The 15,133-nt window shown below is 37.3% G+C and overlaps 1 protein-coding gene and 1 pseudogene across 2 annotated transcripts in view; both read right to left on the bottom strand.

Annotated features, from left to right (window-relative positions):
* ZC3H6 (zinc finger CCCH-type containing 6) overlaps positions 1-15,133 on the bottom strand; it is a 71,161-nt gene that overhangs the window by 54,881 nt on the left and 1,147 nt on the right. The gene's annotated exons all lie outside the window — the stretch shown is intronic.
* Positions 3,016-3,116, bottom strand: LOC121044652 (uncharacterized; annotated as a pseudogene).

Here is a 15,133-nt window from a genome sequence, read left to right as displayed (position 1 = left end):
ACCATTCACTGTAGTGCCAGCTTGTCTCAGTAGTCCTGCAATTAATCTCTCAAATCTAGATATTAATAAACAAAATGCAAATGATTCCATTTTAGCTTTTCCTCTTCTAAGAAAAAGGGTAAGTTAACTTTGTTATTTTTCCCTTAAAGTCCAAAATACTGCTGGAACAGAACCTTTAAAAAACTGGGGGCCATCAGAGGATTATGGATATGTGACTTTAACAAATAATTTAAAAATAGTTTTCAGGGGGCGTCTAGGTGGCTCCGTCACTTAAGCATCCAACTCTTGATGCCAGCTTAGGTTGGGATCTCATGGTCCTGGGATTGAGCCCTGCATAGGGCTCCGTGCTGAGCGTGGAGCCTGCTTGGGATTCTCTCTCTTTCCCTCTCTGCTCCTCCCCTCCCCTGTTCACATTTACTCACACATTCTCTCTCAAAATAAATAAACATTAAAAAAATTTTTTTCCAGCAATTTTTAGTCTACCCTTTTTATTATCTAATTCTTTCACTACTTAAGACTATCTTCAATTCCAGCAAATGTGTGTATGACCAAGTAATTCTGAAGTAAAATAACATCTTGAATCAGGTTAGTAAAAAAAAAAAAACAAACAAACAAACAACAAACTAGTATGATAGTTAACAATTACTGAATAATTACTTACTATGCTGCAGACATTTTTGATCCATTTGCTTCATTTTCATGTTAACTCTGAAATATATTATCCCCAATAAACAGGTGAAGAGAAGGGACAAAGACCTTAACTGATTCTGCTAGTAAATGACAGAGCTAGAGCCCAAATTCAAGACAGTCTGATTGCCAGACCCATAGTTCTTAACACATTTGGTCACAGGAGGAAACTGTAAATAGCCAAACCATTTAATATCAGCTAATGTAAAGAAGATTATTTAAGAAGCTCACCAACTAGTAGGTAGGCTATGAGGGTGTTTACTACAAACTTCAACATCTTTGCATGTTTGAAACTTTTCACAATAAAATGTTGAGGAAAAGAAACTTCAACATGCGTTTAAGTGGTATTTTAAGAGACGATACAGAGAAACTGTTAAGGTCTAAAAGTTGCGTTTCTGACATGCAAAAGTAAATATAACTACTTCAGTTCCACAGAAATTATTTTAATGTTTGTTAAGGAAATGGCAGCCACCAGGCTAGATCAGTTCAACTGATAATATGGGACTTGGAGTTATAAGGTGCTATAGGGTTTTCTTTTTATTAAACAGTATTTTTCTCAGGGGCTCAAAGAAAATTAGTCCAAATTTTGTATTATATATATATTTTAAAAAGAAGTAAAAAGAATCAAATCATGCAGAGCTGGAAAATGGGGTTCCCTGTTCATTTCAGGGTCCCAGACAAGCTGATAAAGTACCGGTGTAGTTTAGCTGGAATGTAAATTGGTGCATCCACTGTGGAAAACAGTATGGAGGATGGTCCCATAATTCCACTACTGGGTATTTATTCAAAGAAAATAAAAACACTAACTTGAAAATATATAAGCACCCCTATGTTTATTGCGGCATTATTTAAATTCACAAAATATGGAAGCAACCTAAGTGTCCATCAGTAGATGAATGGATAAAGAAGACACGGAATATTAGCCATAAAAAGAGAATGAGATCTTGACATTTGGGACAACAGGTACAGACAGACATAGAGAATATTATGCTAAATGAAATAAGTCAAAGACAAATACCATAGGATTTCACTTACATGTGGAATCTAAAAAATTAAACAAACATACAAGCAACCAAAAAACAGAAACAGATTCATAAATACAGAGAACTGGTGAGTGCTAGAGTAGAGGGGGGTAGGGGAATGAGCAAAATAGATGAAGGGGACTAAAAGGTATAAACTTCCAGTTATAAAATAAATAAGTCACGGGGGCGCCTGGGTGGCTCAGTCAGTTAAGCGTCCAACTTCAGCTCAGGTCACGATCTCATGGTTTGTGAGTTTGAGCCCCACATAGGGCTCTGTGCTGACACCTCAGAGCCGGGAGCCTACTTCTGATTCTGTGTCTCCCTCTCTGCCCCTCTCCCGCTCATGCTCTCTCTCTCTCAAAAATAAATTAAAATGTTAACAAAATTAAAAAAATAAATAAGTTACGGAGATGAAAAGTACAGCATAGGGAATATAGTCAATAATGTTGTATAATAACATTCTATGGTGACAGATGGTGACACTTATTGTGAGGAGCACAGAGTAATGTACAGAATTGTTAAATCCCTATGTTGTACACCAGAAACTAATATTATATTTTATTGTCAACTGTACTTCAGTAAGAATTTAAAAAAACATGTATTATCTCACTGCTTTCCAGTCTCCAGGGTTTCTGATGAAAAGTACTGTTAAATTTGATTAAAGATCACTTATGGGACTTGGAAAAGAAAAATGGTGTAGTTTAGGCAATAGCTTACTTAAGGTGAAAGCCTCCATGTCAAAGTCAGAAGATGGAAAGAAAAGAAAGGAATGCTGGAAGTAATGGAAATTGCTGTTATCACTAGGGTTTGCTGTTCAATGAAAACGAAAAGGGGCTAAGCACCAACATCCAGAAAATAGAGTAGAATACTAATGAGATGGTTGGCTGCCAGAATAGCAATTTTCACCTAACATTAAAGAGGACCCACACCCAAATCAATCAATCAATCAATCAATCAATCAATCAAACAAACAAACAAAACCACCTTATTTAATGAGGACCCAGGATTCTGGCAAAGAGAGATCACCTGAACCTGGAAATTAAAGCAGGAGTGCTAAACAAGAATAACCAAACTTGTGACACGTGAAAACTGGTTACTTAAAAAGGTACTATAGTAAGGTAGAAGAACAAAAGCTTTAGAGCCAGCAAGATATGGGTTCAAATTCTGCCTCCCAGTCATATACAACCTATATACTAACTTGAACAAATTATTTTACCCCCTAATATTCAGTTTCCTCATCTGCAAATAGGATCAATTAATTTACCATCACAAAGTTGTTTAAGGATTGAGATGAGTAGCCCTCAACTGAAGTTTCCTTTCCTCTTTTTATTTACCTGAAATATATGCCTTTTAAACTGATAAGAACAGATACTACACTTGATCTTAGCCAAAAGGCCGAGAAGCGATGAAATATATGCCTTTTAATAGAATGGGTATTGTAGATGACAGGCACTTTCATAGAAATTGGGAAAGGATATAAACCCAAGAAGCATGGATTCCAAGGGGGAAATTTCCTTTATTTTTCTTCAGAAAATAACAATGAAAAATTATCTCAAACAAGTAAAAGCAGAAAGAAGCTGTGGTAGACCAAATATGAAGTCTGTTCCTTAGGGTATTTCTCCTTCATCCTATCATTAAGCAACACTTGGGTACAGTCTGTATAAAAGCCTCCCAGGGGCGCCTGGGTGGCACAGTCGGTTAAGCGTCCGACTTCAACCAGGTCACGATCTCACGGTCCGTGAGTTCGAGCCCCGCGTGGGGCTCTGGGCTGATGGCTTAGAGCCTGGAGCCTGTTTCCGATTCTGTGTCTCCCTCTCTCTCTGCCCCTCGCCCGTTCATGCTCTGTCTCTCTCTGTCCCAAAAATAAATAAACGTTGAAAAAAAAAAAAGCCTCCCATATTTCCAAAGTCTCCTGAACACAACAAGGAAATACAAAATGGAGTATAATACCTAAGGTTCATAGTGATTATGGTGACATTAGATATTCATGATGATCCAAAGTAACTAAGAAAAGGATAAATCAGTAACTGTCTAGTCAGTATGACAAAAAGGCATGCCATATAAGAGTTCCTTTGAAAATATTTTTAATAAAATTAGTTTCTGATAATCAAATATCTGTTGATGCTAAATTCCCTGCCTCTATCCAATGCCAGATAAAAGAGGTATTATTGTATATTAATCTATGAAATGAAGAATTTTAAAAAATATCCTTGAGCTTGTATGTTTGACACCATGAAGGATAACCACATTACTCCTCAAACATACTTTATGCCATAAGCGAGACAAACTATTAGGGGAATAAAACAAAACTGTGTTAACTTGTCACAAGTTTTTTTGAGACTACATTTTAAAAATTATTTTTTTTTAATGTTTTATTTATTCTTGAGAGAGAGCATGAGCGAGAAAGGGGCAGAGAGAGGGACGCAGAATCCGAAGCAAGATCCAGGCTCTCAGCTGTCAGCACAGAGCCCCATGTGGGGCTCGAACTCACAGGTCGTGATATCATGACCTGAGCCAAAGTCAGATGCTCAACCAACTGAGCCATCTAAGCGCCCCCAAAATTATTCTTTTTAAATTTTTATTTACTATCTCAGGTATCTCACTAAGCTAAAATTAATTTAGTCTCATTCCCTTTCAATTTATCCTTCTGACTTAGGCTCTCCAATATAGACTGGAGAAGCTGGAAACTCAACAGAAACAAATCTCAGCAAATAAAACACTCTTAGAATTTGAAAGCTAGAAAATAATCTAGGTGTCATGTCATCAGAAGAAAAGTTGAAAACATCTTGTTGCATGAATCTATAGTGAACTGGGTAAAACTGCCTACAACCCAGTAATATCCAAAAAACCTACTTGGTCTGTAAATCTTAAATATGCCAAATTAACTGATATGAGATTACCTATATGAGGCTCCAGGTTTTGGGGAGGGTGGTAGGAGTAGATTTTTTTTTTTAAGATATGCCAAAATTAGTCTTTGGCCTAGGTATCCAGCTAAAACATGTTTCCTCCATTCTGCCTTGGCCTGCTTCAAGCCATTTCTGGATCCCTGGATATGACATGACTGGAAATTACATGATCCTTAAGTTAGTTACTATTATATCTAATCAGTGCAACAAGGTCATATATATGCAAAAGGCCATGTCATCTGGATTTACTATTGTATCTGAATTTTCATTTTCCAGGTTTAGAAGGTATTACAGGTAGAACTTAAAACAAGAATCTTCTTGTGTGTGTTATATATTGAAATTTTATCAATGAGATGAAGTACAAATGTACATTAATGTAAGAGAAAAATGTGTAATTAATGATTATGAAAACCATTTTATGTACAAAAGAAACTAACAATTTTCTAATAGCCAAGTAGAAAACCTGAGTAATATTATTGATAGGGTAAGTTAGCTATTGATTTTAAGAAGAGTATAACAGAAGTCCCTGGGTGGCTGAGTTGGTTAATCATCAGACTCTTGATCTGGGCTCATGTCATGATCTCACCACAGTTCATGAGTTCAAGTCAGGCTGAGGGCTGGCAGTGTGAAGCCTGATTGGGATTCTCTCTCTCTGCCCTCCCCAGCTCACTTGCGCTCTCAAAGTAAATAACTTAAGAGAGAAAAAACAACAACTAGACCACTAAAATTTCTAATAATAATTTGAGGGATAATATTTCAGAATTATTTACATATTCCAGAAATTTAATCTATGGTGGGGATATTAACTTTAGTCTGAGCTTTGGTCAAACATTGGTTTTCATACTTGGATATCTGGTATTCCAAAAATATATATATGTTTGCTACAATATATATATACAGCCAAACTATGTAGGTATTTCTTACATAAATGCATTATTCACTTCTATTTCCATTTGCTTACATAAAACATATTTTTTAAATAGGCTCCTATGTATCCCAAGGATATAGAAAATAAACCAACCCACAAGCTCCTTTATGGGCCAAAGAACAGACTTCTTGAAAAATTCAAAGCCCAAACACAAGAACCAGTGATCTAACATTTTATTGTCAACTGTCAGTCATCAAAGAAAATTCAAGCAAAAGAGGTATTGGCTCTTCTGATCTCTATGCATTTTCTTTTTTTCTTTTAAATTTTATTTATTTTGAGAGAGAGAGACAGAGTGTGCATGTGAGTGGGGGAGGGGCAGAGAGGAGGGGAAGACAGAGAATCCCAAAGCGGGCTCCGGGCTGTCAGTACAGAGCCCGACTTGGGGCTCTATCTCATGAACTGTGGTGAGATCATGGCCTGAGCACAGATCAAGAGTCATATGCTTAACCAACTGAACCACCCTGGCACCCCTCAATGCATTTTCAATAAATTGTCTTAAAAGGTTAAAATGAATATACAATAGAAGCATTCTTGTTTACTACAGCTAAAAATGTGCACAGTTACTAAGATTGAACTGATTTCATACTCTTTAAAAATATGTGAGAAAATTAACATTCTTTATACATTCCATTCTTAATGTTTTAGGATTTAGAAAAACTTTTTGTCATAGAAAATGAATTTATAGTAAAGTAGGCTCAAATTGCCATGATCAAGTAATATCTAAAAGAAGAAAAAAACAAAACCCAATCCCTTTTAAGGATCCAATATCCCAATCCAGCATCAGTAAATGCAGTAAGATTTACCACCATTAAGAGGCAATGGCAGCAAGGCAGAGAGCTCGAAACCGAATGCAACAAGACATAGACTGGTTCTCGCTCAGCTGCTTCATCACCTTGGACAAGTTATTTACCCTCTTAACCTGTTTCCTAAACTACAAAATGAAGATAATAATATCTGTTCTTTCTATGTGGATCAAATGAATTAAAGCATGTGGATTAGAAATAGCAATATATGTAAAATATTAAGTATCATGAGTTCTAAATCTAGGTTCTTTTTTTTTCTACCATTGTTTTTTAATGTTTATTCATTTTTGAGAGAGAGAGACAGACACACAGAGTGTGAATGGGGTAGGGGCAGAGAAAGAGGGAGACACACAATCCAAAGCAAGCTCCAGGCTTTGAACCATCAGCACAGAAACTGATGCAGGGCTCGAACCCACGGACTGCAATGCGAGATAATGACCTGAGCCAAAGTCGGATGCTCAGTCAACTGAGCCACCAAGGTGCCCCTTTTCTATCACTTTTATAAATAGATTGTTGTTGATTTTTACATGGTTTTATCCTTTTAATGATAATTAACTTAGGATTCCCTTTAAACACTTCTTGGGACTTGCTTTGGTTACTTGCCATTCAAAAATGTGGGTATTGGGGCGCCTGGGTGGCGCAGTCGGTTAAGCGTCCGACTTCAGCCAGGTCACGATCTCGCGGTCAGGGAGTTCGAGCCCCGCGTCAGGCTCTGGGCTGATGGCTCAGAGCCTGGAGCCTGTTTCCGATTCTGTGTCTCCCTCTCTCTCTGCCCCTCCCCCGTTCATGCTCTGTCTCTCTCTGTCCCAAAAATAAAAACGTTGAAAAAAAAAATAAAAAATGTGGGTATGATTTATGAAAGTTGAAGTAATAAAAAAGTTCATTTGGGGGCTCCTGGGTGGCTCAGCTGGTTGAGTGTTGGGACTTCAGCTCAGGTCATGATCTCACAATTCGTGAGTTCAAACCCCGTGTCAGGCTCTGTGCTGACAGGCAGAGCCTGCTTGGATCCCCATCTCTCTCTCTCTCTCTCTCTCTCTCTCTCTCTCTGCCCCTCTCCAGCTCACACTCACTTGCTCTCTGTCTCAAAAGTAATTACTTTTTAAAAAGTTCATTCAAATTAGTAATGTTAAGCCATGAACTCACATTAAAAAAGTAAAGCAAAAGAAAACAAATACAAAATCATTTTACAATAGAGAAACGTTGCTCTTTGCCAAGAGTAGTAATAATCTGCTAAAACTGCTTTTGCTAAGGTCATCCAGTAACTACTATCTGGGTTGGTACATGGCATCAGCAGTCAAGTAGTATCTCCCAGAAACCAAACACTTCAAAAAAGATACAAGAAATAGGAATGACCTCAGAAAGTTCAACCATAAAATGAAAAGAAGATGAACCAAAACAGAGATGAAGAAGTCAGACACACAGGACCAAGTAAAAGATGACTAAATTTAAGACATTAACATGCAACGAGAAGAAATGTACCTATCAGAAAGGAGGGTTGTTTAACAATAGAAATGTTGAAAAAGGAAAGGTGAAATAACAAATGTGGCCAGTGCCCATGTAAGCACTGCTCAGGAAAGAGGATATCCTGTAAATCTGACAGATGCAAGTAACTGCTTGGCAGATATATTATGAACTTTATTAGAGCCTGATGCCATTTAAAATTGCAGTCATTTACAATCAACTCCTTCATTCTAATCCCATACTCCTGTTCATTAAGCAACTTTTGATAATTTGGTTTTCCATATAGTAGCCTATATGGAGAGAATACCCTCCCTGGTGAAAACATCTTATCCTCATTTTACATGACTGAATTGGTATTCTGATATACACATACACATTCTCTTGTGATAGAGATGTCTATCCTCAAATAAAAGTGTAAGCTCTACAATCAGATTACTTGAGTTCCCACTGATTTACTCTGTGACCTTGGGAAATTCATCAATCTCTCTTCATTTGTAAAACGAGGGCTGTTATACACGGTTATTGTGAAGATTAAATGAAGTAATTCATGGAAAGCACTTAAAACAGAACCTGGCATATAGTAAGCACCATAACAATGTTAGCCACTGTTGGGGTGCTTGACTGGCTCAGTTGGTTAAGTGTCCAACTTTGGCTCAAGTGATGATCTCGTGGTTCGTAAGCTGGAGTCCCGCATCAGGTTCTGTGCTGACAGCTCAGAGCCTGAAGCCTACTTCAGATTCTGTGTCATCCTCTCTCTGTGTCCCTCCCCTGCTTTTGCTCTCTCTCAAAAAGAAATAAACTTTAAAAAAAAAGTTTTAAAAATGTTAACCACTGTTATTATTTTTTAGCATGAATTAACATCCCCAAGTCTGATCAGCCCTGAGACTGATCAGTTTCTGAATCTGAGAGATTAAAGCAAGACCACTGGGGGCATCAATGCACAAAATATATTCTGACAGCCCTAGACTGGCCGGAGGCTTGACTTGGTGAATTCAAGGTCACCCATCTCTCTGAGATTTTTTTGGAAGTCAGATCACTTGTCTGTCCAGGTGAACACTTGACTTCGTCGCATAACAAAAGGTCACAAACTCAAATGCATAAGTGGTCAGCAAGTCACTTCATAAGCAGACCTTAGGTGCTGAATATGCAAAGAAAGGATCAGTGAAAAGATTGTGAAGGATGAAGACCACAAGTCTAGGGCATTCAAGCACAAGTATTGTTAAACATCCTGTCAGGCAAACAAGATATTTGGTCTGAAGGCCAGCTGTTTGCAAGCCCTGCAGTACTGTTTCATTCATGTTTTTAAAAGTCCTAATTTGGGGCGCCTGGGTGGCTCAGTCGGTTAGGCAGCTGACTTCGGCTCAGGTCATGATCTCACGGTCCATGAGTTCGAGCCCCGCGACGGGCTCTGTGCTGACAGCTCAGAGCCTGGAGCCTGTTTCAGATTCTGTGTCTCCCTCTCTCTGACCCTCCCCCATTCATGCTCTGTCTCCCTCTGTCTCAAAAATAAACAAACGTTAAAAAAAATTAAAAAAAATTAAAAAAAAATAAAAGTCCTAACTTAGTATATCCTGTGACCAGTTTTCAACCCTTTCCTTTACCTGCTCTGTGATCACCCCTTCCTTGAAATGTTCTCCTCCCTTGGCTTCCAGAAAACCTGTCTTCTTCATGGTCTGCTACACATAGCTGGGTGATCTCAGCATCTAGACTAACATCTTTGTTAAAAACTCTCAGATCTTTACCTCCAGTTCTATCAATGCTAAGAAATATCCCAAGAATTTTGACTTTTGTCTGCCTTCTTACTGTCAATGCTTTTGATTAGGTCCTCGTTACCCAATTTCTAGATTTTTACAGTGGCTTTGATTCATTCCCTTTTTTCATGCTCCACACCCATCAGCAAATCCTATTGGTTCTATCTTCAAACCATATCCAAAATCCAACCATTTTCACCTCCTTGGCCTAAACCATTATCACTTGTCACTTATATTACGTCAAGCAACTTCCTTTTTACCATTCTTTTACTATAGCATCACCTTGCACCTCCTCTGTTCAAATCCTCCAGTGGCTCCCATACCACTCAGAGTGAAATCCAAGTTCCCTAATATGGCCTTCCAAGGCCCTACACAGTCACCCTTGCCCATCCAACTTCATCTCTTACTTCTCTTCCCCTTGCCCATTCTTTTCTCTAGCCACACGGCCCCCTTTTTTCCTTAATTACACTAGGCTCATTCCTAGTTCTAGGCTTTCTCCACCTTCTGTTCCCTTTATCTAGAATGCTTTTCTCCCAGATGTACTGGGCCTGGATTACTCATTCTAGGGCTTTGTTCAAATGTTCCTTTCTCAGTTGAATGTTTCCCTAACATACCCTACTTAAGATGGAAATACCCTTCCCACACCCATAGGATAACCCACCTTCCTTTCTATCAGCATTGATCACATTTGTTTTTCATGTTTATCATCTTTTTCTCTAAAGCAAATGTAAGCTCCATTGGGTAAAGGATTTTTTTCTTTATTGCTATCTTTCCCAAGTCCAAAACAATATATACTAAATATTAGCTGCTTAATATTTCATGAAATCATTGAAAGCTCCCTAACTTGTCTTTCTTCTACTGATATCCCTTTCCATAGTCTGCCTCCTCCTAGCCTCCAGGTATCATGCCAAAAAATGCACCTGAACATTCTCCTGCTTAAAAAACTTGATGAGAGGGGTGCCTGACTGGCTCAGTCAGAAGAACATGTGATTCTTGATCTCGGGGTCTTGAGTTTGAGCCCCACGTTGGGAAAAGAGATTACTTAAACTACAAAAAAATCAAAAAATTAAAAACTTTGATGAGATCTTTACATCATTCAGGGTCAGATTCCTAATTCACGGAAGCCTTTTCCTCATTCCCCAAAATATGTTGTACATGCTTCACATACTAACACTTTTATCATCTCTAAACCTACTATGCCATTTTACTTCTTCATGCTTTTCATATATTTGTCTCTGGCCAAATTTTTACTCATCCTCCAGACATGATGTCTCCATGAATCCCCCATCTATGCCACTACCACCTTCAATTTATACCTCTATTATATGACTGGTGCTGCAATTATATATTTACCAGTCTGTTTCTTTTACTAGATTATAAGATCCTAGAGAGCAAATTCAGTGAGATTGTATTCAGATTTGTTTCCTCAGTGCTTAACACTATATACTTGGCACAGAATTCTGCTGAATGGAAATTTAATCAATGAAAATTCAAAAGTAAATGAAATGATTTGTTTATGAAGGGCTAAGAAAAGAAAAATGTCTTTCTAAGAGTCAAAGTGGTATCCAACATCAAACCTAAACATGACGTAGAACTTGAGTTTTTTATATTTGCTAAAGAAAAGCTCACTTTGGTAGTTTTCACAATAGTTAAATGAGTAGATTCAGGAGTAAAAAATAAACTAATGATACAATTTAAGTTTTGCAAGACAAAAAGAGTTCTGAAGATTGGTTGTATAACAATGTGTAGGTCCTTAACACTACTGAACTGTACAATTACAAATAGTTAAGATGTAAATTTTACATGTGTATTTTACCACAATTAAAAATAAAATAAGGCCGCCTGGGTGGCTCAATCTGAGCGGCCAACTCTTGGGTTTCAGCTCAGGTCATGATCCCAGGGTCATCAAATTGAGCCCTCCATGTTTAGCAAGGAGCCTGCTTGAGACTCTCTCTCACCCTCTCTCTGCCTCTCCCCAACTTGCATGAAGCTTGTTCTCTTTCTCTTTAAAAAGAAAAATATATGTGTGTGGGTGTATACATATATACATACATATATACATATATATAAACATATATATACACATATAAACAAATATATATGTACATATATACGTAAACATATATATATATATATATATATATATATATATATATATAAAACATTAATAGCCTAGTGAGGGAAGGCATTTGCTCAAGTATACATACTAATTTACAAACCAAATATTGTATATAACATCAAGTGAACTCTAATGTGAGATAAGGCATCTGCAATTTTTTAAATTAATATTGACTAAAATGGGAAGAGAGATGAGTATCACCTAATTCAACTACCTTATTTCACAAATAAGATAAACAATCACGAAAAACAAAAAATATTAACCAAGTGAGAGGAAAAATGATGATCAAAACTTAGGTTTTACTGCGAATGCAGGGGTTTCTTAGATTTACCACATTACAACCCACAACAATTCAGAAAGTAAAGGCTGGAACTTAGCGCACTGCATCCCTATGCAGACTTAATGAAGAGTGAAAATAATACAAGTAGAAGTTTGCATACCTGTGTGCTATCTAGTCTCCATCTGTGGGATCCCCTAGACAAGGTACTGAATGCTGTAATACTATATGCCTCCTCATGGGATTAATGTGAGAATCAAATGAAAGCCCTATTACAAATGTAAAGTGTAATCATCTTCTACATCCTCATCCGTTCAGATTCTCCAGTGCCATCTCTTAGTAAGGTTTCAATCATTATGTGCAAGGGAGAGAGAAGAGGGAAATAATATAAACTTGTATAGGGGTGCCTAGGTGGCTCAGTTGATTAACTGACTCTTGTTTTTGGCTCAGGTCATGATCTCATGGTTTGTAAGAGGGATTCTCTCTCTCTCTCCCTCTGCTGCTACCCGGCTTGTGTTCTCTCTCTCAAAATAAATAATCTTTATATATATTGTACACACACACACAGATATGTATATATGTATATATACACACATATATGTGTATGCATACATATATACACACACATACATACACACACTGTAATTCTGACTAGTTGGGAGTTTTGCTGTTCTTGTTTTACATGAGGAAGAAAAGTGGGGAGAGGAGGAAAAGAAGGAGGTGAGGAGGTGGGAAGGTTGCTCATAATGGGCAAAGAATAACTTCCTCCTAAAGGAAATTATTCTACATATCTCTTAACAATTAAAGACTCTCAGAATCACAAGGTCTTATATTGCTCATGTTAAATTTACCATTTTTCCCAGTGCAGGCCCTGTAAAACTCATTTTTAGAATATTTCAGAAAATTATGTAATACTTAGGTATGTATCTATCTTTCCTACTCCACTGTACATGTGTCCAAAACAGGAACTCACAGTATTTAGCCTTTAAAAGTTGTTTGTGAATTGTTTTAATTGTATTAACATCCTGTGAAATATAAAGCTAGGTGGCTGAAGCTGTGCCAAAGAGAACTAGATGAAAGGGAAGAAATGAATGAAAAGAGGTTAAGTATTTTGTCTCACTTTGGATTCTCCCCAACTCCTTCTCCACCTCTATTATTGATTTCTCAGATCCTATGCAGAAATCCTCTACTAACATTCTATATACCCACAAATTTATTTATTGGTATTATTATATTAGTTAACACTAATAAAAATACTATGTTTTCACTCCAGACATGGAAATATTTAAAGAAAAGTACACCAAATGGGTATTTTTTTTTAAAGCTGGCAAACAAACCTTGTACAAAATGTTCATCATATAAAACATGTACAAGAGGAGTGCCAGGGTGGCTTAGTCCATTAAGCATCCAACTCTTGGTTTTGGCTCAAGTCATGACTTCACAGTTCGTGAGATCAAGCCCTGAATCCTGGCTGCCAGCAAGGAGGCTGCTTGAGATTCTCTCATTCTCTCTCTCTCTCTCTCCCCCCATCTCTTTCTGCCCTTCCCCCAGTTGTGCACTCATGCATGTGCGCTCTCAAAATAAATAAATGTTTTTAAAATGCAAGAACCACAATTTTTTTTAAAGAAAAAAAGAAGTTGCCTTCTGAGAATTTCCATTCCCATTTAAAATCTTGTTCTGACACAGAGTCCAAGGGGGAAGAAAGGCTCAATCCCACAAACTGAGATCATAACCTGAGCAGAAATCAAGAGTCAGATGCTTAACCGACTGAGCCACCCATACGCCCTGTAATTCATTATTTTAAAATTCCAAAGTCTTTTTAAAGTCTGGCATCAGAGTTCCTTGCTAGCAAAATTATTTCAATATCTGAATTTGGTGACATGGTTTCTTCATTACATAGAATACATAATTCTACATATTGAAGCTGCCTTGTGAACAGAGAACGTATTTCCTTCTTCCATACAAAATTATGAACTTTAGCTGCATTAGCAAAACCCAGTCATTGGTTTGTCCACAGATATTCAGAGTGGGAAATTTCTCAAAATATTAATTAACCCATTCCAAGAATTATGTCATTTTAATGACGAGATCATGTAAAATAATCATGAAAATATGTCAAGTGCAAGCCTAAATAGCCATAATTTTTAGGAGTGTTTTTTCTTTTTACTTTCCAAAAATTACTGCATGTTTAATTGACTTGCTTGGTGATCTACTTGTATTATTACCATATGAGAGTTGTTGAAATATCTTTATCACTCTCAAGGTTGCCAAATATTTAGATATTCCGAATTTCAATGATGTTTGTTATTTCTGCTTGTGTTTTTTTTTTTTTTTTTTTAAGTGTTTGGAATGCTTTACCAAAAGCATATCACATTACTCCACAGGTAAAATTTAAGCAATTTGTACGGTTTAGACTAGAGTACAATGTATACTTTTGATTACTTCTATTCCCTAAGGAGTCACTGCAGAGTTTCATATTTTTAAATATTGTAAATAAGGATTAGATTCAACAGATTTCATTCCAGTAATTTTAACGAACTAAAGCCCTCCTTTTTTTTAATGATTAAGATAGGTATCAATGTAAAATAAAAACCTAACCCAAACTTAAATATGCTATTTGCGCTACTAAAATATGTAAATACGCCCAAAACACTAAAAGAACCAAAACTGTTCAAGGCCTAGCAAAAATATCAGAATCTCAGTTAAATGTTCAAATTATACACAGTATTTAGAAAATGCAGCTAGATGGGATAATCCGCGGGGTTTTCACTTTAGAAGAAAACTGTGCTACACTAAGCTTTGCAAAACCTAACATTTTTAACTTGAAACTTACTATTTCAAATTCCAAGGGGGTAAGACTATAAACACATGGCCTTTGGGGGTTAAAATTTTTCCTTAAAAAAAAAAAAAAAAAAAAAAAAAAAAACAAAAAACACCAAGTTTATTTTTAGGAGTGTGCTAGAGTAGTAGTCAAACAGAACACCGGCTATTACAAATTCCTGGCTCGTCCCATCAGGAAGTGAACGGCGGACCCTGGGCTGGGAGAGGCTTCATTTCAGCCCAGGCTGGACCGCAGCACCGAGCCCGCACGCGGGTGGCGCCGGGCGCAGACCGAACGGCAGACGGAGCCGCCCGGGGGCGGGGGGCTCGCACGTGCGGGCCGGGGGCGGGGCCGGCCG

Source organism: Herpailurus yagouaroundi, unplaced genomic scaffold (genome assembly GCF_014898765.1).
Source record: "Herpailurus yagouaroundi ecotype Mexico unplaced genomic scaffold, PumYag 188, whole genome shotgun sequence".
In the NCBI taxonomy this organism is placed as follows: domain Eukaryota; kingdom Metazoa; phylum Chordata; class Mammalia; order Carnivora; family Felidae; genus Herpailurus; species Herpailurus yagouaroundi.
Note: the sequence above shows the minus strand (reverse complement) of the source record. Positions and strands in the feature narration are given on the sequence as shown.